At 36.1% G+C, this 22,616-nt stretch overlaps 2 long non-coding RNA genes across 2 annotated transcripts; both read right to left on the bottom strand.

Moving 5' to 3' along the window:
• Positions 1-622: 622 nt before the first annotated feature.
• On the bottom strand, positions 623-4,498 carry LOC126829396 (uncharacterized). Its single transcript, XR_007683383.2, has 4 exons — positions 4,384-4,498; positions 3,067-3,225; positions 1,318-1,458; positions 623-718 (listed from the first exon to the last, which is right to left on the bottom strand). It is a non-coding gene; the product is annotated as an uncharacterized LOC126829396 (long non-coding RNA).
• A 7,422-nt stretch (positions 4,499-11,920) lies between these two features.
• Positions 11,921-18,573, bottom strand: LOC126829405 (uncharacterized). Its single transcript, XR_007683386.2, has 5 exons — positions 18,438-18,573; positions 18,060-18,154; positions 13,145-13,290; positions 12,465-12,573; positions 11,921-12,063 (listed from the first exon to the last, which is right to left on the bottom strand). It is a non-coding gene; the product is annotated as an uncharacterized LOC126829405 (long non-coding RNA).
• Positions 18,574-22,616: the final 4,043 nt, after the last annotated feature.

Genomic DNA, 22,616 nt, shown 5'->3' with positions numbered 1-22,616 from the left:
TATGCAATGACTTTAACTCCTCAAGTTAAGTTCTTCTTCTACAAATCGCTAGCATGGGGGTCGCGTGTTTGATCCCAGCATTGGCCGAGAAAGTTCATAGGGATTTTCCGACGTGGTTTCCCCTTGTTAGTGGTGCAGGATGGAGGGCCTGACAAGGACAGCTGTCTAGTCATTCAGATGAGACGAAAAACTGAAGTCCCGTGTATACATCGGCATGCACGTAAAAGTTCCCTTGACAGTTGGAATTCGATATAAGAGTAGGACGTAGTGCCACTGTCCGGGCAAAATTTTCCTCATAGCACACTGTATGGCGTATGCCCGTCTTCATTAGCCCGGTCGGAGCAGAACAGTAGGAAGTTAAACATCATTTCATTTCATTTCTTGTCTTCTACAAATCAATTAAACCGGTAAAACTAAAATATATAATCGATAATCGATTGACTTCGATTAAATCGATAATCAATTAATCAATAGACTTCAATTAAAACTGACAATCAAGATAATCAATTGACTTCGATTAAAATCGATAATCAAATTGACTTCGTTTAAAATGAATAAAATCGATATTTGGTCGATTATTTGACTTTGGTTACTAAATAATATGAAAACAAAAGATATTTACCTTTTGAGCAAGTAAAGCTATACCTTCTTCAAATGTCCCCTCTAATTTATCAATATAACAAACTTTATTAGCCACATCTTTAAATACTAACAATTTCTGAAATTAAAAATACATAAAATATACTCACAATTTTTGCAATATATAGCCGTGGTTCCCCCTTGTCAGTGATGCAGGACGGCGGGCCTGACAAGGACAGCTGACTAGTCGTTTGGATGGGACGAAAAACCGAAGTCCCGTGTACACATTGGCTGCAGGTAAAAGATCCCTTGACAGTTTGAATTCGATATAAGAGTAGGCCGTAGTGCCGCTGTCCGAGCAAAATGTCCCTCATACCACACTGTATCACTATGCCCGTCTTCATTAGCCCAGTTCGGAGCAGAACAGTAGGACCTTAAACCCCATTTCATTTCATTTTATTTTTCAATATATAGCACATTGTTTTAGCAAGTGGTCTAATGCATACCCTTTAAATCATAAGATCTGACATAGATTCGTGTGTCGTGGTTACGATCCGATGTTTTTGTGTAACTAATCTTGTTTTTCTTTCGGAGTTCCCTAGTTCTACTAAAACCCCCACCAAAAGATAAAAAATTGGCATATCATTATCTCGAACGTCGTTCTGTTGAACCCCATTCCTCCCATTCAAGTACAGTTAGGTCATTCTATCTTATATATTATTGTAAATGTATACTTACTCTATTATAATCATGTAAATTGTTGCCAGCCAACACTTCACCATACTGTGTATTATTAACATAAGTTATTCTATTTACATAATCCACACGGGCATGTTCAGGAATATGTTGTCCATTATAAAGCGTTTCAGTATTGTATTCCTGAAAATAATTACATAGTTTATTTATTACCCAATTCACTCCTATTATTGCCATTACCATGGACCGTGTATAGATGGACAGTCAACGCTTACGAAGCCTTTAGAATTCTGTGCCGCGGCAAAAGAGAGACCTGACAATCGTGACTAAATTAAATTAGCTCCCCTCGCGCAAATACCTGTATTAAGTTTAAAAGCAAAGAAACAGCAATCAATTCATAATATTTTTATTAATCTTGCTACTCTTTTTTTTTTTGAAACCCATACTTTGATAGACTACTAACTGATGATTGGGGTGTAAATATATCAACACATCGTCTTTGTTTACTTCGGACGCGTCTATGTGAATCCGAAAAAAAAACGTCGAGTTTTTCTTAAAAACAAATCTACTAAAACACTCTTTTAATTTTTACTTCTGCACAATTAATCATCATTCCTGACAGTATTATACCTGAACTTTATTTTCATCACTTTAAAATCCTTCATACATGCGGGAATTTGGAGTATTAAGCAAAACCAAAATGCTTACAAAACCTACGAAAATATTGAAATCGATAATTTCACAATTTTCAACTGCTGCATTTGGAAATTTCAAAGTTTCAAACTGGACAAATTCGTCACTACCGGATCGGAATACTTATCAGGTTGAAAAATTACCGTGCAACTATAAGAATACCGTAAATTCCAAGGAGGAGTTCGAGAAATTAATCAGTATAAAATCCCGCAATGTCAAAAATCATATCGCTTGATTTGCCGTTGACATTGAGATCTCGCCATGTCTCGCGCGAGCGGCAGAGAATCCAACAAACGGGACTCGTTGCCTGTTCATCTATACACGGTCCATGCCATTACAAATATTAACTAAAAACAAACCCCACAAACCTTATGTTTTGATGCGAAATACACATGTGGAAAATCGTCTATTTACTACAGAAATCAACCACTCAAAACCTCTGTATGATTCGGGGGGGGGGGGGGTGATTAGCAGGTCCGCGTTGTATCATAAGGTATGTCATTGAGTCAACTGGCGTGGTTTCGATTCCCCGGTTGTACGTGACAAGGAGTAGGATCACCTTTCCTACCTCGAATTATTGAAATAAAATTAAACCATGTGTTAGTCCCGAAATGACCTAGTTTGTGTCGAGTAGACGTTAAACCCCACCGCATCCCCCTATTTGATTCGTAATGAGTCTTTAATGTGTATGTTTAAACAAACTAATAGTCCAGCTTTTGCCATTTGAAAAGTTATTTGGAAATAAGGCGATTAGCAGTTAAAAAGGGTAAACATCTTCAGAGATATCAAAATGTTCCCAAGAATTTATTTCTTTTGCATACAATTCATTTCAGCAACTTTCTTGATACAAACTAATTTCTGGCCTGGGATTATGACCTTGTATACCAACATTAATTTAAATTAAATTACGTAAAACATAATGCAGCTTTATTGTTTTTAACGCAAGGTTAAGAACAATAAATCATTTCGAGTTATTAAAATGGCAAACGTTTAATACATTTTCCATCATTTATTCTCAGAAACTTTCGTTAGTTTGAGAAAGACGAAGATATTCTAAGAACTATCTGTGCCTGACAAGAAAAAAATCCAGAATCTTACCTCTGGTTTGTTCATATGTTGGTAAAGTGCCACAGAACCGATAGCACCAAGAGTTATAACCACAGCAGCGCTTATCACTGATGCAGCAATTAAACAATAGTTTTTGTTGTTTTTCTTCACTGTTGGTTGTTGCATAACATTTGCTGAAGGGAAAACCACCTGAAAACGGAAAGAAAACAATTTCACCAAGAAAATTTATAACATTAATACTGAGCTAAATTAATTAAAAGCTAAATCTGCTTATTGCTGACCTTTCTTTTGGTCTCCAATGTTATATAAATGATTAATTAAACTTTCATTCACAAGGCAAGCCAATAATTAACTCTCTAGATCATCGGACAGTTGTGATTTTTAATGGACTGAAACACGATCGCCTTTTAATGATTTATAATAATGGATAATCGAGACATTGTTTATTATCGTAACAATGGTAAAAATTCGAGACTACACTATTCTTATCAAAACTTTAAACACTGATAACTTTGCTCCTAATAAAGTAATTAGACTGAAATTTTTAATATTTATTCGCTTTTCATTATATATTTTTAAACTATTATATCGATAACCAAACAGCTCTTTTATCGAAATCTTAGAATAAAATAATTTGACTACTCTTTTATCGAAATCTTATACAAAATGCATTCGAATAAAGAAATTTGACTAAATTTTCAAAATATTCATTTTTCATTATCTATGTTTAAACTATTTATAGCGAGAACTCTGAACTGTCCGCTCGTTTATTATCTATGTTAAAACTATTATAGCGAAAACTGAACTGGCTGCTCGTTAATTATCTATGTTTAAACTATTATAGCGAGAACTGAACTATCTGCTCGTTAATTATCTATGTTTAAACTATTATAGCGAGAACTGAACTGTCTTCTCTTTAATTATCTATGTGTTATTTAAACATACATTATGCAAGAGCTAAATCTGCCTATTGCAGGTCTTTCTTTAGTCCTGAAATAAATGTTTTCTCAATTATTAATAAGACATTAATTAATTTATCCAGACAATAATCAACTCTCAATGGCATCGCTAGCCTGCGATGTTTATTGGATTAGATTCCAATTTGCTGTTCGACTTCCATTCTTAATTAAATCATGAAATGGATAATCGAGACTATGTTTTTTTTATCCTACCGACTTTAGTAATGATGATCGAGTCTCGGCCGAAAATTCAATCTCAGTTCATAGTGGATCAATTTGACTGAAATTTTCAGCAAATTCCCTTTAAAGTATTTAGTTTTTAACTATTATAGTGAGAACTGCCAGATCTTTATCTAATCTTACATAATGTATCTTTAACTGAACCCACCTTTACATCTTGGTTATTGTCTTTAGTTTGAAGATCGTACATTGGTGGAGACATCTTGAAGACTTATAATCAGGTACTTGAAGACAAACTGCTAACTTCTAATACTTGAAGACAACTGCTAACTTCTAAAATTTCGTTCAATGATAGAACTGTTTGAATTGTGATGAAGATGAGAATGAATTTTTATGCTTATATACTAATAGGTAAAATATTAGCTGACCAATCATAACAAAGCGGAAATATCCGTGTTTGAGAAAAATATATTATTGTTAGATGGAATATTTATTCTGGATTTCGGATACCCAATAGAATCTAGTATAAATATATTATAGGTGGTCAACAATAACTGAACTTGTTCTCCCGGATGTGATACGCCTCCCGGTCATGATACGCTCTATTGAACGACACTGGCTAGTGGCTACAGGTACGCATAGGTAATCACATTGTTTTCAGGTAGATATAGGTTATATAGACATACGTATTAGTTTATATTATGATGGGACAATAGGTTCGTCCTTCCCGGATTTTTCAATATCCAATAGGAATTCTATAGCCTGTGTTTTATTGACATAATTGTGTTTGTTTGTACCTATTACCTGTGTTTTTATATTTATATGTATATCCGTGTTGCTGTTTTATCCATTCGCCGATCGCGCGAAGTTAGTCAAGTGATAGCCGACGGCCCTGACCACATTTCATCCCAACCAACAACCCGCCCCAAGACATATGGGTTTTTTCGTGCATAGCCGTCTATATTTTTGGGGGTCCCCAAGTCTGAAATCCCAACTAGAATGTCCCGGATTAGAATCCCGGCGAGGACCTAGAAGAATTGAGTGATTTTCAGGGGTAGCTATAGTTTACTAGACTGACAAGTAAAATGTTCGGAGAACCGGAAGCTGCCAATTGAATTACACATCACTCATTCCTTACGCCTATTGGTTTATTCCATACTTTGTTACCTAATACATAATGTTATTTTCATTTTTTTTTAAATTTTTAAATGTATTGTATTTTATGTTTCCTTTGACATTGTTTAACACGCTAAAATCAAAGCAAGAGAGGGGGGGGGGGGCTTAAGCAGTAGGAGGACACCGGAGGACCCTGAAAAAACCAACGAGGATGGGAAGGCGACCACACTCTTTGTCGCGTACAAGCGGAGAAACGAAACGACGCCACTTGACTCAATGACAAGACTTTATGATCTAAATTGCACGCGTTAGACCATTAGCGTGCAATGTGCGCATGCGTGGGCATCGTAATGGATTGGCACTTTCATACGTCGGTTCTCTTTAATGTCTTTTGTTGCTGTAAGTTCAGCTTGACAATTATAGTTTCTTTTATACAAGGTGCGTGTTAATAAAACTGTAAAATAGAAACAAATCAAGACCAACCCTACATAACGAGTCTTAGGAAAGAAAATTCTCGCCGATTTTCAGTTCACACGGAAATAAAAAAATTCACACACGGAAACGCCGGCCTTTTAGTAGTTCGTTCTGCACGTGCGTTCATTATAATCCTGGATAATCACTACATTTTAGCAACTGACATAAGTTAAACATATATTATGCAAGAGCTAAATCTGCCTATTGCAGGTCTTTCTTTAGGCCTGAAATGTTATCTTAATTATTAATTAGACATTACTTAACTTATCCAGACCATAATCAACTCTCGCTGTCAACGCTAGCCTACAGATCGCATTTTGAACCTGATACCCCGCCATAATTTATGTTATCTTCAAATCTGAGAGGCCATGATAAACACAAGGGCGTCCTTTTCAAGCTCGAAAATGAAGTCATCACCAAACAGCAAAGTTTACAGAGGTCCTCGGGGCTGTAACCCAAACTGATTACAATGAGCAAATAATTGCTAGTCTGAGTCCATCTTATCTTAGTCTTACAACTAGAGTTATCTTTCCCTGGGATGGTTTATTTTTCTGGAACAATACCGTATTTTAATGACATGCAGAAAGTCACGTGATCAAATTTATTTCCGTAATATGCATGGAGAAAATCTCGAGTAGAAAATCTGAAGTTGAAAGTCGATGTCGAATGTCAAAAGTTGATTGTTGAAAGTAGAAATTCTGTTGTTGAAAGTAGAATATTTTACGACTTAAAAGTTGAAAAGGTGGACGTATTAGGTTGAAAAGCACGAACGGTAATGTTCCCTACACGAAAATGTCTATTTTGAATAAGAATTTTCTCTTTTGCTTTTTATTTTCTACTTTCTACTGCAGATCGCATTTTGAACCAGATACCGCGCCATATATAAGCAGGGCTAACTAATGGAAAAATACAAGTAAAACAATACTAAATTTAACGGTGTCTTTGATTTGATTCTGCAAAAACGACGAACGGCAAAAGATAGGGATAATGCGACTTGATGATCAGGATTCCTTTATTTCCCGCATAATTGTTGATTCTGCAGTAAAAAAACTACCGGGAAATTCACAACGAAACGAAGAAATGCCATGTGCTGATAATACGAGAAAGTGTATATTTTAAATGCCATTTAAAGATATGACTTCTATTCACTTAATTTATTAAATATTTGCTTATCTACGCTTATGAAATAATAATAATCATTATTTACAGTTTTTCGACCATAATTAGATTTCAAGATAATTTAGTCTGAGCTTTTCTCCTAACTTAAATATGAATGGGCAGATTCGTCTGAATTGATGCATATATACTTTGTATAATTTAAACATGTCCGACTAAACTGCGTAGTCAAATGAAAGAAAAAGAAAAATTGCTTATCGGTGGCGATAGCCAAAGTGTCTTAATAAATCTACGCTGATGAAATAAGTTAAAAAAAAAAAACAGAAAAAAACAACAAATTCCTTGCAATGCGTTAATTTTTTTGTTAAGTTTTCAATTTCTGTCAGCTTTATATTCTTCAAACGAAGGGGTCACAGTGGCTATAAAGTGGGTAAGACGCTGGGTCGCTAGCCCGGATGTCGGGTGTTCGATCCCTGCATTGGCTGAGAAAGTTCTTCCAGATTTTACGGCGTGACAAGGACAGCTGTCTGATCGTTCGGATTTGACGGAAAATCGAGGTCCTGTGTACACATTGGCGTGCACGTAAAAGATCCCTTGGAAGTTGGAATTTCGATATAAGAGTAGGCCGTAGTGCCGCTGTCCGGACAAAATTTCCCTCATAGCACACTGTATGGCGTATGCCAGTCTTCATTAGCCCAGTTCGGAGCAAAACAGTAGGACTTTATACCCTATTTCATCTTCTTTTTCTTCAAACGAAAACTAATAATATTTATAATAATAAAGACTGAATTTATAAAAATCATTAGAAATGTGCCTCAAAGAAAACGTACATACTTTTTTCTTTAAAAATGGCTTATGTTTTATTTATTGTTTACATTATTTTTATCAAAAATGGCTTATGTTTTATTTATTGTTTACATATTTTTTATCAAAAATGGCTTATGTTTTATTTATTGTTTACATTATTTGTATCAAAATTAGATATCCAGATAATTTAATCTCTATAGTTTCCGGCTATTTTTAGCCTAGAATAGTAGAACGGTTGAACTCTTTATAGTTACCCCCCCCCTCCCCCTTAAAAATAGGGTTTACAATTTGCCGCATTTTACATTTTATTTTTACCAATCCCTCCGTCCTGCACCACTGACAAGGTCAAACCACACGGAAAATCCCAAGAAACACTTCGGCCAACATCGGGAGCGAACCCGAGACCCGTCTGGTTAACGAGCCAGTGCCACACTGACTGAGTCACCGCGTCTCCCTGACGATTCGTAGACCTACACATTTTCAAAGTGTTCAGCAAACGCCGGTGATTTGCTCTTAGTAGGCCAGTGGGTCTATTAGGTCTATAACTTGAATACAATCTTATCCAAAAAGAATAGAACAAAATACAAAATAAATATATTTATAGGCTTGAATCATTACATCAGCAACGAAAAGAAAAGAACGGGCAAAGTTGAAAATTGTGGTTAAAGACTTAAAGTGCAACAAGTAGTGGTAGTATTTTAATAGTAAGCGCAGGGGGACTGCACCACACACAACTACACAAAACAAATCTACAAGACAGCTGCATATGTTTGTGAAGTTAAGTTCAATCACAAACTTTTTGAACTTGACTTACAAGTAAACCCTCAATTCACCAAAGCGGATATGTCCTCTTTCCAAAAAAAAAAAAGAAAAATATTATCGTTTCATTAAATATTTGCTCGTTTTTTTTTTCTTGTTTTCGTTTTAGAGAAGCAATCGAATCCACTGTAACATCTGAACTGAAAAAATGTCACACTAGGAGCAACTTACATAGATTTGATACGCTCTATTAAATAAATATACGGAGTGTCTATATGTACGTATGGATTGCCAAAGTATTAAATTTATTATACGACCATGTCACCGTGTCAGTCCTTCCGCATTCGTTTCAATGGGGGGGGGGGAGAATGGATAGAGCGTGCGCGTTGTATTATTAGGTCTGTCGTTGAGACAACTGACGTGGTTTCAATTCCCCGGTTGTACGTCACAAGGAGTACGGTCGCCTGTCCAACCTGGTGGGATTTCTCCGGTTCCCTCCCTGCGCGCAAGCGAATTATTGAAATAGCCTAATTTGTCTCTCTCTCTCTCTACCAGACAGAATCATATTAGTGTATAATATCCGAGGTGCAGAAGCGGATTATAGCGGAGGTGCCAAATAAACTCCATAGTTTAAATAAGCTCCCCATATTCTTATTATCATGTGTTTCACCACTGTATACACTGGCAGTCTCCATACAGTTTACTATGAGGGAAAGTTTTCCTGGCTACGATTTACTATTATTTTGATTTCCAACTGTCAAGAGTTTTTTTTAACGTGCACGTCAATGTATACACGGGTCATCGGTTTTGCGTACCATCCTAAAGATTCGATGCGGTTCCTTGACAATGGACAACCACGCCGGAAATTACCGAAGAACAATCTGATTTAAACACAGATCCTATTTCGTTTCGTTTTTTATAGTTCAAAATTTCGTTTTACTTGTCTTCACAACATTAGGATCGGGAAGAGTTGTTATATAATTCGCGTTAGCCAATAAAACGGTATGTTACGGCGAGTTCTTGGCGTACTGTACACGAAACTGTGGGTAAACCACTAGAAACACTAATGCTGGTTGTTTAATCAATATCTGACGTCATAGGTCAAAAGCCGCTCGTATGACCTTTGACGCGACCTATCTCTACAACCAATCAGATCTTCATGTAGTAGAGACCATCGAAAGTATAAAAAAACGAAACGAAATATAGATCTGTTTTTAATAAGATTGCCCGAAGAATAGGCGAAGACGACTCAGTCCGGACAAATTTCCCCTCACACACTGCATCTTCATTAGTCAGGAGATCGAAATCATGGTTTCCAACTGAAATATGCTCTAAATCTAACCTACAGCGATGTTAATATATTTCGCCCTTACAAATAAAAAATAAAAATCAGAAGATCTAAGAGAGAGAGAGAGAGAGGGGGGTGGGGTGTCTTTAGCAGTTGGAGGAAACCAGAGGACAGGGAAAAAAACAACAGGCGACCCTACTCCTTGTCACGTACAACCGGGGAAGTTTGGTAAAAGTAATGCCAAGTGCAATAAATCTATAAAATCATAGGATTTTCTTGAAACCCCATTTTTGCCTGGGATAGCGAACTAGACTCCATCAAGAATGAATTTAATAAATAGAGAGACTCCGACATCTGTGACCTTGACTGATTTAAATAGAAAAAATAGGTGTATTTGCGGCAATTGTCAAAGTTTTATGGCCAAGCCTTTTAAGATGAACGAAGTAATTTAGTATGATGTCGAAAATCAAAGATACACCCCAGAATTCCAGTATTTTGCCATGGAACTTAAAAATCTGAACGTTTCGAATGATAACGCAGCAGCGGTTATAACCGCATGTTTGGCTGTCGCGGGACTAAAATCCAATTACACTCCATCAAAATTTACCGCGCAAAGAATATCATGTGAGCGCCTTGGTGTATCTTTAAAACATGCTTCGGAAATCTAAGTCAGCGAAAAATACGTTATATCCAAAATATGGTTCTAAATTCGGCATATATTCAATAACCACTGGATCGATATATACGCAACTAATTCTTGGTCTTCGTGCAATGGTTGATAAAACTGCGCAAACTACATAAACGACATTAACTTACGCGAAATTTTGGAAGATCTCGACGAAATTGCTGGACCGTTATTTTCGAAATTCTACTTTACCAATTTCGAATTCACACCCCCATCAAATCTCCTTGAAGCTCGATCTTTATTGTATTTCTGTAATACTTATTGTACTTTATCCGGCAATGTGTTTTTGTTTTTTTCATAACAAACATTCTACTGCACAATATTATATTTATTTATCTATGGGACTAAAATAAAGTGTTAAATTTTTAGATTTATAGAGGTTTCTATCCCTCTGTATTACATGCCATTATAAACAGACCGATGTCTGTTGGTGAACAGAAATAAAAGCACTATTTATTTTAATATAAGGCTAATCTACAAACAATTCATGTCAAACGTCATCTTTTCATATCCAGTTAAACATGTATTTTAATTGCCACCGTAGCATTATAATATATATAATCAATTGATATAAAGACGTTTGAAGGCGTGGGTGTATTGTTAAAACAACGAAGCATGCGTACAGATGATAAATTCAATCGTTTCACTGAGTGTATTCCGTTACTTCGCAGTGGGTAAGACGCTGGCTCGCTGCATTGGTCGAGAAAGTTCATCCAGATTTTCCGGCGTTATTCCCCCTTGTCAGAGATGCAGGACAGACGGCCTTACAAGGACAGCTGTCTAGTCGTTCGGATGGGACCAACATCCGATGTCCTATGTACACATTGACGTGGACGAAAAAATCCCTTGGCAGTTGGGATTCAATATAAGAATAGGCCATAGTGGCCCTGCCCAGGCTAAATTCCCCTCATAGCTCATTGTATGGTGTATGTCCGTCTTCATTAGTCCAGTCGGACAGAACAGTAGGAAGTTTTCCGACTGTGTTAAAGAAATTTTCATAACAAGGATATCGGTTACAATTTTAATGTGACCAAAGTACATAACACGTATTGTCACTAAGAGTAAACTGCCTTGATCGTGGGACCCGTTTAGAATTTTCTCAAATGGTTATATCCTCCAAAAATCGAACGTGGCCAGACTTCTATTGTTGATGAATGAATTTTTTATGGTAATTCTTATCATAATCATAATGTTAAAATAAGCCCGAAATATTGTCTGTTTGTTGTAAAAAGACGAATAAGAGTCCCAAAAACTGTCCCAACTGGTGTTTTCACGCATACTCATCATTAAGTTCCGACTGTTGAGGGATCTTCTAAGTATCCACGAGTATACCTTGGGTTTTCGAGGCAACCGAATGAATAGCGCCTGATCGTTGCGAGGGACACCCATCTGGTAAATCCCGAGGAACCTCCTCAGCCAACACCAGGACCGAACCGGTAACCACTGCTGGTAGGACATCGGCCTTAGATGTTTACAGCAGAAATAACATATAACAGTCAATATGGTGTAAGGTAAATAAGTTTATTCTTATTTCAATACTTTATTTTTCATACTTATACAAACCAGGATTGCTTCATGGTTTCTATAACCCCACACGCAAGTCTATCTCCAAATGTTCCTGATTCGTCATCTCCGGAGTGAATCTGTAAAATATGAATTGGATTATGCCATAGTTTATTAAACATGTATATTGCATCATAGTAAAGATGGAATTATAATGGTCGCATATTTAACAATATTGTTGGACTATTCTAATGGGACATAAAACATACACACTTCCCTAGACAAAGGATGATATACTAAGCCCGTTACTCTTCTTTGATTGTTTGTTAGATTTCTAAATTAGAAACTCAAGAGGTTAAACAAGCGACCAATAATACCATGTACAGGGTGACCCTCCAAAAAACAAAAGCCACATATCTTTGAATATATCTGTGAATTTTAATTGTTCCTCTTTGGAAAGAACATGATTGTTATGCTAAGCGACCAAGATATAGTTCCAGTTTACATAGGCAAACCAATGCGTTTAGTTGCAAATACCTACCACAACACCTCCCCCGATAATCCTACTGATGTCCACTCCAGTATCTTGGAATTTCTTTAACACCAAACCTTCATTATTGACAGTTAAACTTCCAAACTCAGTACATGGCCTATAATTACACAAATTATAATGTAACGTTTAACTGTCATGACCAGAAGTCATATATTGTTTACTTCTGTTTATCAAAGAGAAATATTTCTCGAAAACCCCATCCAGAGAAATGCGGTTTAACGTCCACTCGACACAAACTAGGTCATTTCAGGACTAACATATGGTTCAATTTTAATTTAATAATTCGCTTGTGCGTAGGCGTCTGGTCATTTTTATTTGAATAATGGGTCTTTAGCAGTGGGAGGAAACCTGGGGACCCTGAAAAAACCCACGAAGTTGGACAGGCGGCCCTACGCCTTGTCAGGTACAACCAGGGAATCGAAACAACGCCAGATGACTCACTGACAGATCTTATGATACAGCGCGCATGCGCTAACCATTCGACCATCCAACCCATCGTAACACAATGTAAGATATTTAGATTACAACTAAAGTATAAGTTCATAGCTGTACTTCCCATTTAAACCAGAAATTGTAATCTTAAACATAATTTATTCAAAAGCTAAATCTGCCTATTGCAGGACTTTCTTTAATTCTTACATAATGTCTCATAATCTAAGAGTGTTTACCTCGGAGGAATACCATTACCAATAGATTCACAGCCATTTGTCATATTACCAAATGGATATTTTCTCATACAGTAGTTGCGAGTACCGTCATCACCATTATCAAAAAACCCGTTTAACTGAATGTCGACCTCAAGTGGTCCCCCTGGCTAGAATAAAAATTGTGTATATTATAGATGGTGTGGTAGAAGGTACTAAATTTGTGGGTACACTGTTCAAAATGGGTGTAATCAAAAACTATAAAGAGTGTAAAACATGTGTAACTAGCCAAAACGAACTACACTAACAAGTGTAACTGATATTTTCGACCATTTAACACCTGTGTGATTGTTTTCATATGCGCTTTATGGTGCATTGGGTGACCTACAACCATTTGGGTGTATATGGTAACTTACACCAAACAGGTGTAATAATTGCTGACAAACAAAACCTAGTGAGATGTAGATTTTACATTGTGCATAGTGCTGCAAACGTTTTAGTATACACGGCCCAAACTCGGTGCAAACTAAAAGTTGTATTATAACACACCGAAGTACTTCTAGTTCTACCACAGTACAGTGTAGACCCTAAGTCAACTAAGTTGCAAATCTAGTTATGAGTATATTATTATACTTAGAAGTCACGTGATATCCTACATTTGCATATGAAAGTTGATGCTGTGCGAAAGTTGCTATGTAGAAAGCGTGAATGACAAATGGGATGTGGCAGAGCGCAAATGTAAAATGTAATGAGAGAAATGTAAAATGTAGACACGTCAAAAAAGCAATTTCCCACTAAACAGTTGTCATTTAACACTTAACATTTGATGTTTTACATTTAACTCTTGCCTTAGAGGTATTTTGACTTTGTACATTTTTAATATAATCAATGGAAACGACTTGTCGCAGAGCATTTAATATAGGCAGCGATACCCTTCCATACGTCCGATCACACAGGGGCGACGATAATATACGTCCACATGAAAATGTGGGCATATATAAATCGATACAATGGAGCCTCCTTTAAATCACATGTGACGCGGCATTCATAAGCAGACATCAGTAATTATTGGGGGATCACGCGGCATCATAAGCAGACATCAGTAATTATTGGGGGATCACGTGGGTAAGACGCTGGCTCGCTAGCCTGGAGGTCGGGTGTTCGATCCCTGCATTGGCCGAGAAAGTTCATCCAGGTTTTCCAGCGTGGTTTCCCCTTGTCAGTGATGCAGGACGGAGGGCCTGACAAGGACAGCTGTCTAGTCGTTCGGATGGGACGAAAAACCGAGGTCCCGTGTACACATTGGCATGCACGTAAAAGATACTTGGCAGTTGGAATTCGGTATAAGAGTAGGCCGTAGTGCCGCTGCCCGGGCAAAATTTCCCTCATAGCACACGGTATGACGTATGCCCGTCTTCATTAGCCCAGTTTAGGAGTAGGACGTTAAACCCCATTTCATTTCAGTAATTATTGAAGGCTTCATAGATCCAGAATATAGCTCTATCCTATGTCCAGCTGTTACAAACTATGATGACCTAGTTAAACTACTGGTTAAGGACACCGAAATGTTTTCTTCCCGTGACAAGTTTCAAGAAATATTTTTAAATACTCTATCATTTTCTATTTTAAAATTCAGGAAATATGTTATTTACCCATTTCAACAGTTGATTCAATTATATCTGAATACCTTCGCTAAATGAAGATACAATTAATTCATTAAAGAATTAGATATAGCAGCTGACATTATGGATAAAATTAATGAATGTTTCTTGAATAACATTTTTGATAAATCATATTATATACGTAATAAATATTGGAAGCGTCAATCGAGGTATGTAGAGCCTCTACGTATACCATTAGACAAAGTTATGAATATATCCCATTACTAGAAAGTTTAAGATCACTTGTATCCATCAAACGAGTAGGCCTATTAACCGATATAATATATTTACTTTCACAACCCAACTCTGATGTTTTATTGGATTATAGTCATGGTATATTTTTCAAAGGAAATGATTTGTTTGCCCATAAATTTTTGTAGTCATCAGATAGGTGGATTTACAGTGAGTTTTAGTTCTAACGTGAGATGCATTTGTAGATTTTGTATGGCATCACCCAGAGGCGGACGCCCCCCCCCCCCCCCAATTTTCGACAGTGCCCTTTTTTACTGCTGAAAGTGCCTTTTCTCCGACCCAAATATGTCCGTTCCCAACCCGTTGCAGGGATCCCAAATTACTCAAACCATCGACTCAAACACACCAATCTGGTCTAATTAATGCTTCCAATCTAATGATAGGAAATTTTGTACCAACATTTTGTACAAATTTTGTTGTTCCTAAAACAATTTTCTGTAATTGTATGCGCACCCAAAAGAAATGTAAATGTTTTGATAGATATAATGAATACTAAAAAACATATGTGAATATTGCAGATCCATTAAAATGCAACATCCTCTGATTAAGTTTTCATGATAATCTTTTGAAATTTAAAAAAAGAAAAATACAAAATGTTGATGTATATCATGGCAAGGCAATGGAGTAAATTAAGTGTAAAGTACTGCATTCACTAGAGTTGAGTCTCCTTGTGTCGATAATTTCATTATGGTTATATTCTTTTTACCTAACAGGTATGTACACAGTAACAGTTGTGGCAACTCATGAGAATTCAACAAAAATAGTTACACTTGTATCCAAGGATATGCATTTGAAGCTTAAAAACATATTTGAGTTCCCTAAATCAGATCATATTGTCATCCAAAAATTCAACAAGGATTGGGACATAATATAGACATTGAATCTCCAAAAGAAATTTAAAATAATTCGAAAATTAAAATTGTTGTGTGTAAAAAAGAGTGGTGTCAACAAACTCACTGGGAGTGAAGATGGATGGCTCAAGTATTTATAGTGACCATGAGGCAAAAACGCGATCCGCTAAAGACACCCATTGGGGCTGAAGAAAAATTAGATTTGAGTCTACTCTCAACATTATTACAACCATTAGATTGGTGTACTCGCAATGAATTGACTGAATGTTTGTTTCAAAATCATATATTTAGATACGCCTTCTATCCCAAGCCTGAGGAAGTAAGTTTGATCTGTAGAAACCTTCTTGTACAGCAGTTTCCAAACTTGATGGAACACACTGGAAGCGGTTATGACGCATTGAGACAAAGAATCATAAATAAACTAAAATATGCGAGAAGACCAATGGACTTGCCGGAAAGTCTCATCAAGAAAAGGAAGAGAAAACATACTTCATGTTCTCGCAAGACATATCCCTCTTTGCAAAACAAAGGTATTGTAAATTGGTCTCTTCCCGAAAGCTTTGGCGAATACATTGACAAAGAAAGTTTAGATTGTGATAAAAACACAGAAGAGCTTCAAATAGCATACGGAAAAGACTTTAACAAAATAAAGCAGCTCATGAATGCTACTTTTGCACAAAGAAGGAAGCTAATAAACTCAGGGGTCACAATTGTTGAGATTTTAGATACGTATCCGACACTAAAAATGAAAGAAGAACTTTGCTCTGAATTTGAAAGACTGATGATGTCAACAAACCTGATATCCCCCTTCCTGTTCAACATACTTTTTTTTTACTTTAAAGCAAACGGGTCGGACAAGCGTTACTAAAACTTACAAAAGAGTCCTCTCCAACACAATATAATTGCCGTAGTTGGTCAGTGAAACAAAGTCAATAAATGTACATATCAGATGCTAATAACCAATAAATGAACAAGACTAACATATTTACACAAGTTCAGTGTATTTAAAATATAGACTAGCGACAATACCTTGGGATAACATATCTTACAACAGCCAAATATACGAAAGTGTGTAAGGTTTGTTTGATGAGGTTCGAATATTGAATCAATTTCTATTTAAAATGAAAACTCTTTGGTGGGCGGTAGCGCGTGTTTCCATTCTAGAAACTACATCAATTTGACTGCAATGTTCAGCAAATTCCCTTTACATGATCTAGTTTTGTAACTATTAAAGCGAGAATTGCCAGCTCTTTATATAATCTCCCATAATGTATCTTTAATCAGAAAGAGAGACTGTTAAGTCTTCAGTTCGTTTGTAAACGCTTTAAGCATATTGTTCAATCACCATTATTTTGGACAGAGGTTGATCAGGACATAATCAAGTCTAAATCTGGACTTTAATGTATTACTCTATTGCATAATTTGTATACTAAGAGACTGTCATTATCAGGTCGATGGGCGTCTTCAATTTATCCTCGTACTTTAGGCATACATTTAATGCCGGGGGGATGGTCGAATGGTTAGCACGTACGCACTGTATCGTAAGGTCTGCTCATTGAGTCAACTGGTGTGGTTTCGATTCCGCGGTTGTACGTGACAAGGAGTAGGGTAGCCTGTCTAACCTCATTTGTTTTCTCCGGATCGTCCGGTTTCCTCCCACTGCCAAAGACCCCTACGCGCAAGGTGTAAAGTCGCCTATTATTTTTAACTGTGTACAGAAGGCAGGGGCAATACCAGTTGTAAAACATGGAATACATCTTATAATACGGAACATCTTATAATCATACTCCGAATGTGAAATCAAAACCGATAGGTATTGCTCAATTTAAACGCGGAAGTCCAGAAAGTATTAATGGCCAGTTGTATTTTGTTTTCGTTAAGATTTAGAGTGAGGCCTGTTTTAAGGCAAAACCCTAAACACTATTTTATTTATTACTTGGGTCCAAGCTAGGTATTAAAGGAAAACTTAGTCTACATAACGTTTATTGGTCACAGCCTTATCTATTGGCTTAATCATAATTTTAGTCAGATGATTTGTTATTCTATTGTATAGGACAGAAATAATAATTCATTCTAGAAGGACTTCAAATATATTGAAACAATCTACACCAAAGTTAATTCGACCTACCTGGTCTATATGGTAAAATTTCTAATATTACTCTTGAATAAACTCACCAATTGCTTTATGAAAATGTTTCCGTTAATATTGTTGCGTCCATCGACTGGTAAACTTGGGTTCGGTGCCACACGACACACAGCATATTGATAATCTTTAAACATACAAAATATAAATAACAATACAAAATTACTACATTTCACATGTTTTCTGAGAATATGGATTGGAATCTTTAAAAATTAGACATATAAAGCAAAATATATCGGCTGCGGTGGATATATTAGTACACATTATTATTATTGGTTAATATCATACGCCACATAGATTAAGGGCATCGTATAGTTTAGTACTATTAGTTTAAAACGTTAATTTATGTGATCTGGAAGTATAAAATACTAGCTCCATGATAACATATATCTTTTAAAAAGTTAACTTACCATTGCAACAAAACAGTTTCAGTATATTAAATCGGTCATTGCAGATTTCTATAGTGCGATCTATTGAGCCACAGAAAAGGGCGTCCAACCCAACAACCATAGACAGGAAAACCAATGATACAATACCTCCAACCATCATACCTGGTAATAAGATTGAATACAGAAGCGAATCTGAATTAATGCCGTTATTTATCTATCTTATATATACATTTCAACCAATGAAAATTCGGTTTCAAAAATTTTATATTTACTTTTCAACCAATGAACACTCAGTTTCAAACATTTTATATTTAATTTTCAACCAATGAGCATTCGGTTTCAAATATTTTATATTGACCAAAATTCCATAAATCTATCATGTATAGACCGCTTAAAGAGCCTTGATCCCGAATTTTCATTGCAGCCGATATTTAACAAGTTACTTATCCTTCCTAGCGAGAATTTTATACAAAATTTCACAAATCTATCATGTATCGGTTAAAGAGCCTTGATCCCGAATTTTCATTGCAGCCGATATTTAACAAGTTACTTATCCTTCCTAGCGAGAATTTTATACAAAATTTCACAAATCTATCATGTATCGCTTAAAGAGCCTTGATCCCGAATTTTCATTGCAGCCGATATTTAACAAGTTACTTTTCCTTTTATACATGTCAGCTACTTAAAGATGCATTATGTAAGAGCTTAGCCTGCCTAATGCAGATCTTTCATGTGGCCTCAAATGTTATATAATCATAAATTACGCATATATTCGCATGTCAAGCCCATTTAAACACGATTGTCAGTTAATAATTCAATTAAAAAATGGACAATCTAAACATTGTTTATAATTGTAACAACGGTAGCAAAGGACCTCGCTTCAAACTCGCTAGTTCACAGTTTCTGTGTGGTCTAGTGGTTTAACGCGTGCGAGTGAAATCATAAGATCTGTCATTGAGTCAAGTGGTGTGGGTTTTCTCCAGGTCCACTGGTTACCTCACACTGCTAAAGATCCCTATACGCAAGCGCATTATTGAACTAATTTGAACCATATGTTAGTCCTAAAACTAATATAAGAATAACAGGATTTGAGGTCTAGAGTCAATGCTAATTTGTTATTGTTTAGTATACTAGTCGCGGAATTCTACCAGATCTCTCAAGGTCAAAGTCTATTCCATATTTGGGAAACTTTTGACGTCCGTAGGGCTAATTGACCAGATAAACAAACGCCCGGCTGCTGACAAAGATAGGTACACAATGAAGAAAGCAGGGGACTATTAAAATGGGTTCGTCTGTCTGTCCGTCACACTTTTTGGGACACAATAACTCTCCTTCTAATTGAGCTAGAATGTTCAACCTTAGTGTGTGTGTTTATTAGGTCAATGCCTTGATGGAGTTGAGCATTTTCTGCTCAGGATAAGCACAGATAGGCAATTTGATTTTTTGATGCTTTGGGACACGATAACTTTAGTTCTAATTAAACATACATTATGCAAGAGCTAAATCTGATTATTGCAAGTCTTTATTTAGGCTTCAGGTGTCATAAAAATTATAAATTAGATCTTCATTTACACAACAAGCACAAAATCAACTCTGTAAACCCACGGATGGCTTGGATTCAGCTTGGATTTAAACGGGATTTCGTTGACTGATTTAATTTTAAATGGCGTCGTGAGCGGAGATTAACCGTTACGTTGACGTCATACTCCCGGATCGAGGCTAAATGATAGAATGTACGAAGCGAGGCCGCTGTTGAGCGATGCCTTAACAAATGACATCTAAACTATTTAAAGTGCAATAAACTAACCACAGATAATGACAAATTATACAATTCCTGGAGACAGTGTGATGACTAATACAGACGGACAGGTCTTCTGTCTTAATAATATCAATAAAAACATTTTTATTTCCCCAATAGGCACGACGCATTTACCCTCTCACTCATTTTGTCCAATTGTTATAAAAATCCAAAAAGGTAAAACACAAATTCGGATATGATGACAGCAGACAAAAGACAGCAGCGATTATGTAGGTGGAGTTAACGCCTGTCAATCAAACGATCGGCCATACTAAGAATCGGTGAAGATGGAATTCAATCCCATTTCTAGTAAAAAATTACACTGGTGATAACTATGTTCAGAATAAAGTAATTTGACTGAAATTTTCAATATATTCTTCTTTCATCATCTATTTTTGAACTGTTATAGCAAGAATGGCTAACTCCTTATAAAAAAAATCTCCCATAATGTATCTTTAAGCGAGAGTGACGAAACTTGGTGTATAGTTTCATTATATCATTACCTTGACTAAGTTCGATAACGAGCTTTCTCTGCTCACGGTAAGTAGAGCGATAAGCAATTTGATTGGCTGATGCTTAGGGACACGATAACTTTAGTTCTAATTAAATGAAAGCTTGGTGTAAAGTTTCACAACATCAATTCCTTGATTAAGTTTAATTATAATGAGCATTTTCTGATCAGGGTAAGCAGGGCGATAATCAATTGGATTGATCTAGACATTGTAACCCAATAACTCTCCTAATTGAGCTAGAACGTTCAAACTTGGTGTAGGTGTTTATTAGGGCAATGCCTTGATGGCGTTCGAAGATGGGCATTTTCTGCTTAGGGTATGCAGAGATAAGCAATTTGATTGGTTGATGCGTTGGGGCATTATAACTTTAGTTCTAATTAAGTGAGAGTGGTGAAATTTGGTGTATAGTTTCATTACATCAATAGCTTGATTAAATAAGTTCAATAATGAGCATTCTGCTCAGACTAAGCAGAGCGATAAGCAATTTGATTGGTCGAGACATTGGAACACAATAACTCTCATTCTAATTGATGTGGAACTAGGATGTTCAAACTTGGTGTAGGCTTTCATTAGGCGAATGCCTTGATGGAGCTCGATGATGAACATTGTATGCTTATGGTAAGCAGGGATAAGCAGTCTGATTGGTTGATGCTTTGAGGCACGATAACTTTGGTTAAAATTAAGTGAGAGAGATGAAACTCCCGAGTATAGATTCATTATACTGTATCATTACCTTGACTAAATTCAATCAGAATTTTCTGCTTAGACTAGGGGGGATAAGCAATTTGATTGGTCAAGACTTTGGAACGTAACAACTCTGCTTTTAATTGAGGTAGAATGTTTAAACTTGATGTAGATGTTCATTAGACGAATGTCTTGACTGAGTTCAATGATTAACAGTTCGATCTAGCTGAGTCAAGCAATTTCATTGGTTCGATGCTTTGGGAAATGATAACTTTGAATCTATCTGATAGAGTGATGAAACTTAGTGTATAGTTGATAATCAGTTTGATTGCTTGATACTTTTGAAAAAAAAAATGTTCGATTAATTAATATGTGTCATCTATTTATTTTGGTATTTCGGCGGGGGACATCAGCCTCACTGTTGGTTTGTTTATTATTTCAAGTGGGATGTTAACCACTGTGGGTATGAACCTGATCGATTTTCAGTGTTCTTGAGTTACCACCCCAAGCCCCACTGCATTTCGAAAACTTTGTGAACACGATAAAGATCACAATTGTTTTGTTTTTTTTTTAAAAAAGGGTATTTTATTTTCAAATTGGGTGTGAGACATTAGGATCCTTAGTCAACGTATTATATCTTAACTCGATTAACCGAAATAATTAATTCAGTTAAACGAAATAATTTATTTGACTAAACGAAATAGATAAGTCGATTAAACATAATAATTCATTCGATTACTATTTCGTTTAAACGAATTACTATTTCGTTTTAACGAATTACTATTTCGTTTTAATGAATAACTATTTTGTTAAAATGAATTATTGAAATGAACTAATATTTTGTTTAAACGAAAAAATGATATAAGAATGGAATCGCGCATGTAAGGGTCTCCTTGGGATGGTGAACATTTTCGCCGATACATGGGGTCATTAAGGGCTACACAGTATGATTGTTCGATGCTTTATAAAACGATAAAATTCCTGGATATGTAGCTTTATAGACGGGGGGGGGGGGGGTCGTCCGTTTTCCGCCCCTAAAATTCCAAACAAATTTCTAAGATCTGACTGGAAAACACGATTTCCAGCATTCTGGACATAACTTACTTGTAAGCTGTTCAAAGTCAGGAAATCAAAACCAATTGGCCGTGACTAAAACAAATGGCGGGAAGTGAAATAAAAACTTTTAGAATTATCACCAAGCTTACA

Source organism: Patella vulgata, chromosome 1 (genome assembly GCF_932274485.2).
Source record: "Patella vulgata chromosome 1, xgPatVulg1.2, whole genome shotgun sequence".
NCBI classification, from domain to species: Eukaryota; Metazoa; Mollusca; class Gastropoda; family Patellidae; genus Patella; species Patella vulgata.
This window is presented reverse-complemented; position numbering and strand designations above follow the sequence as displayed.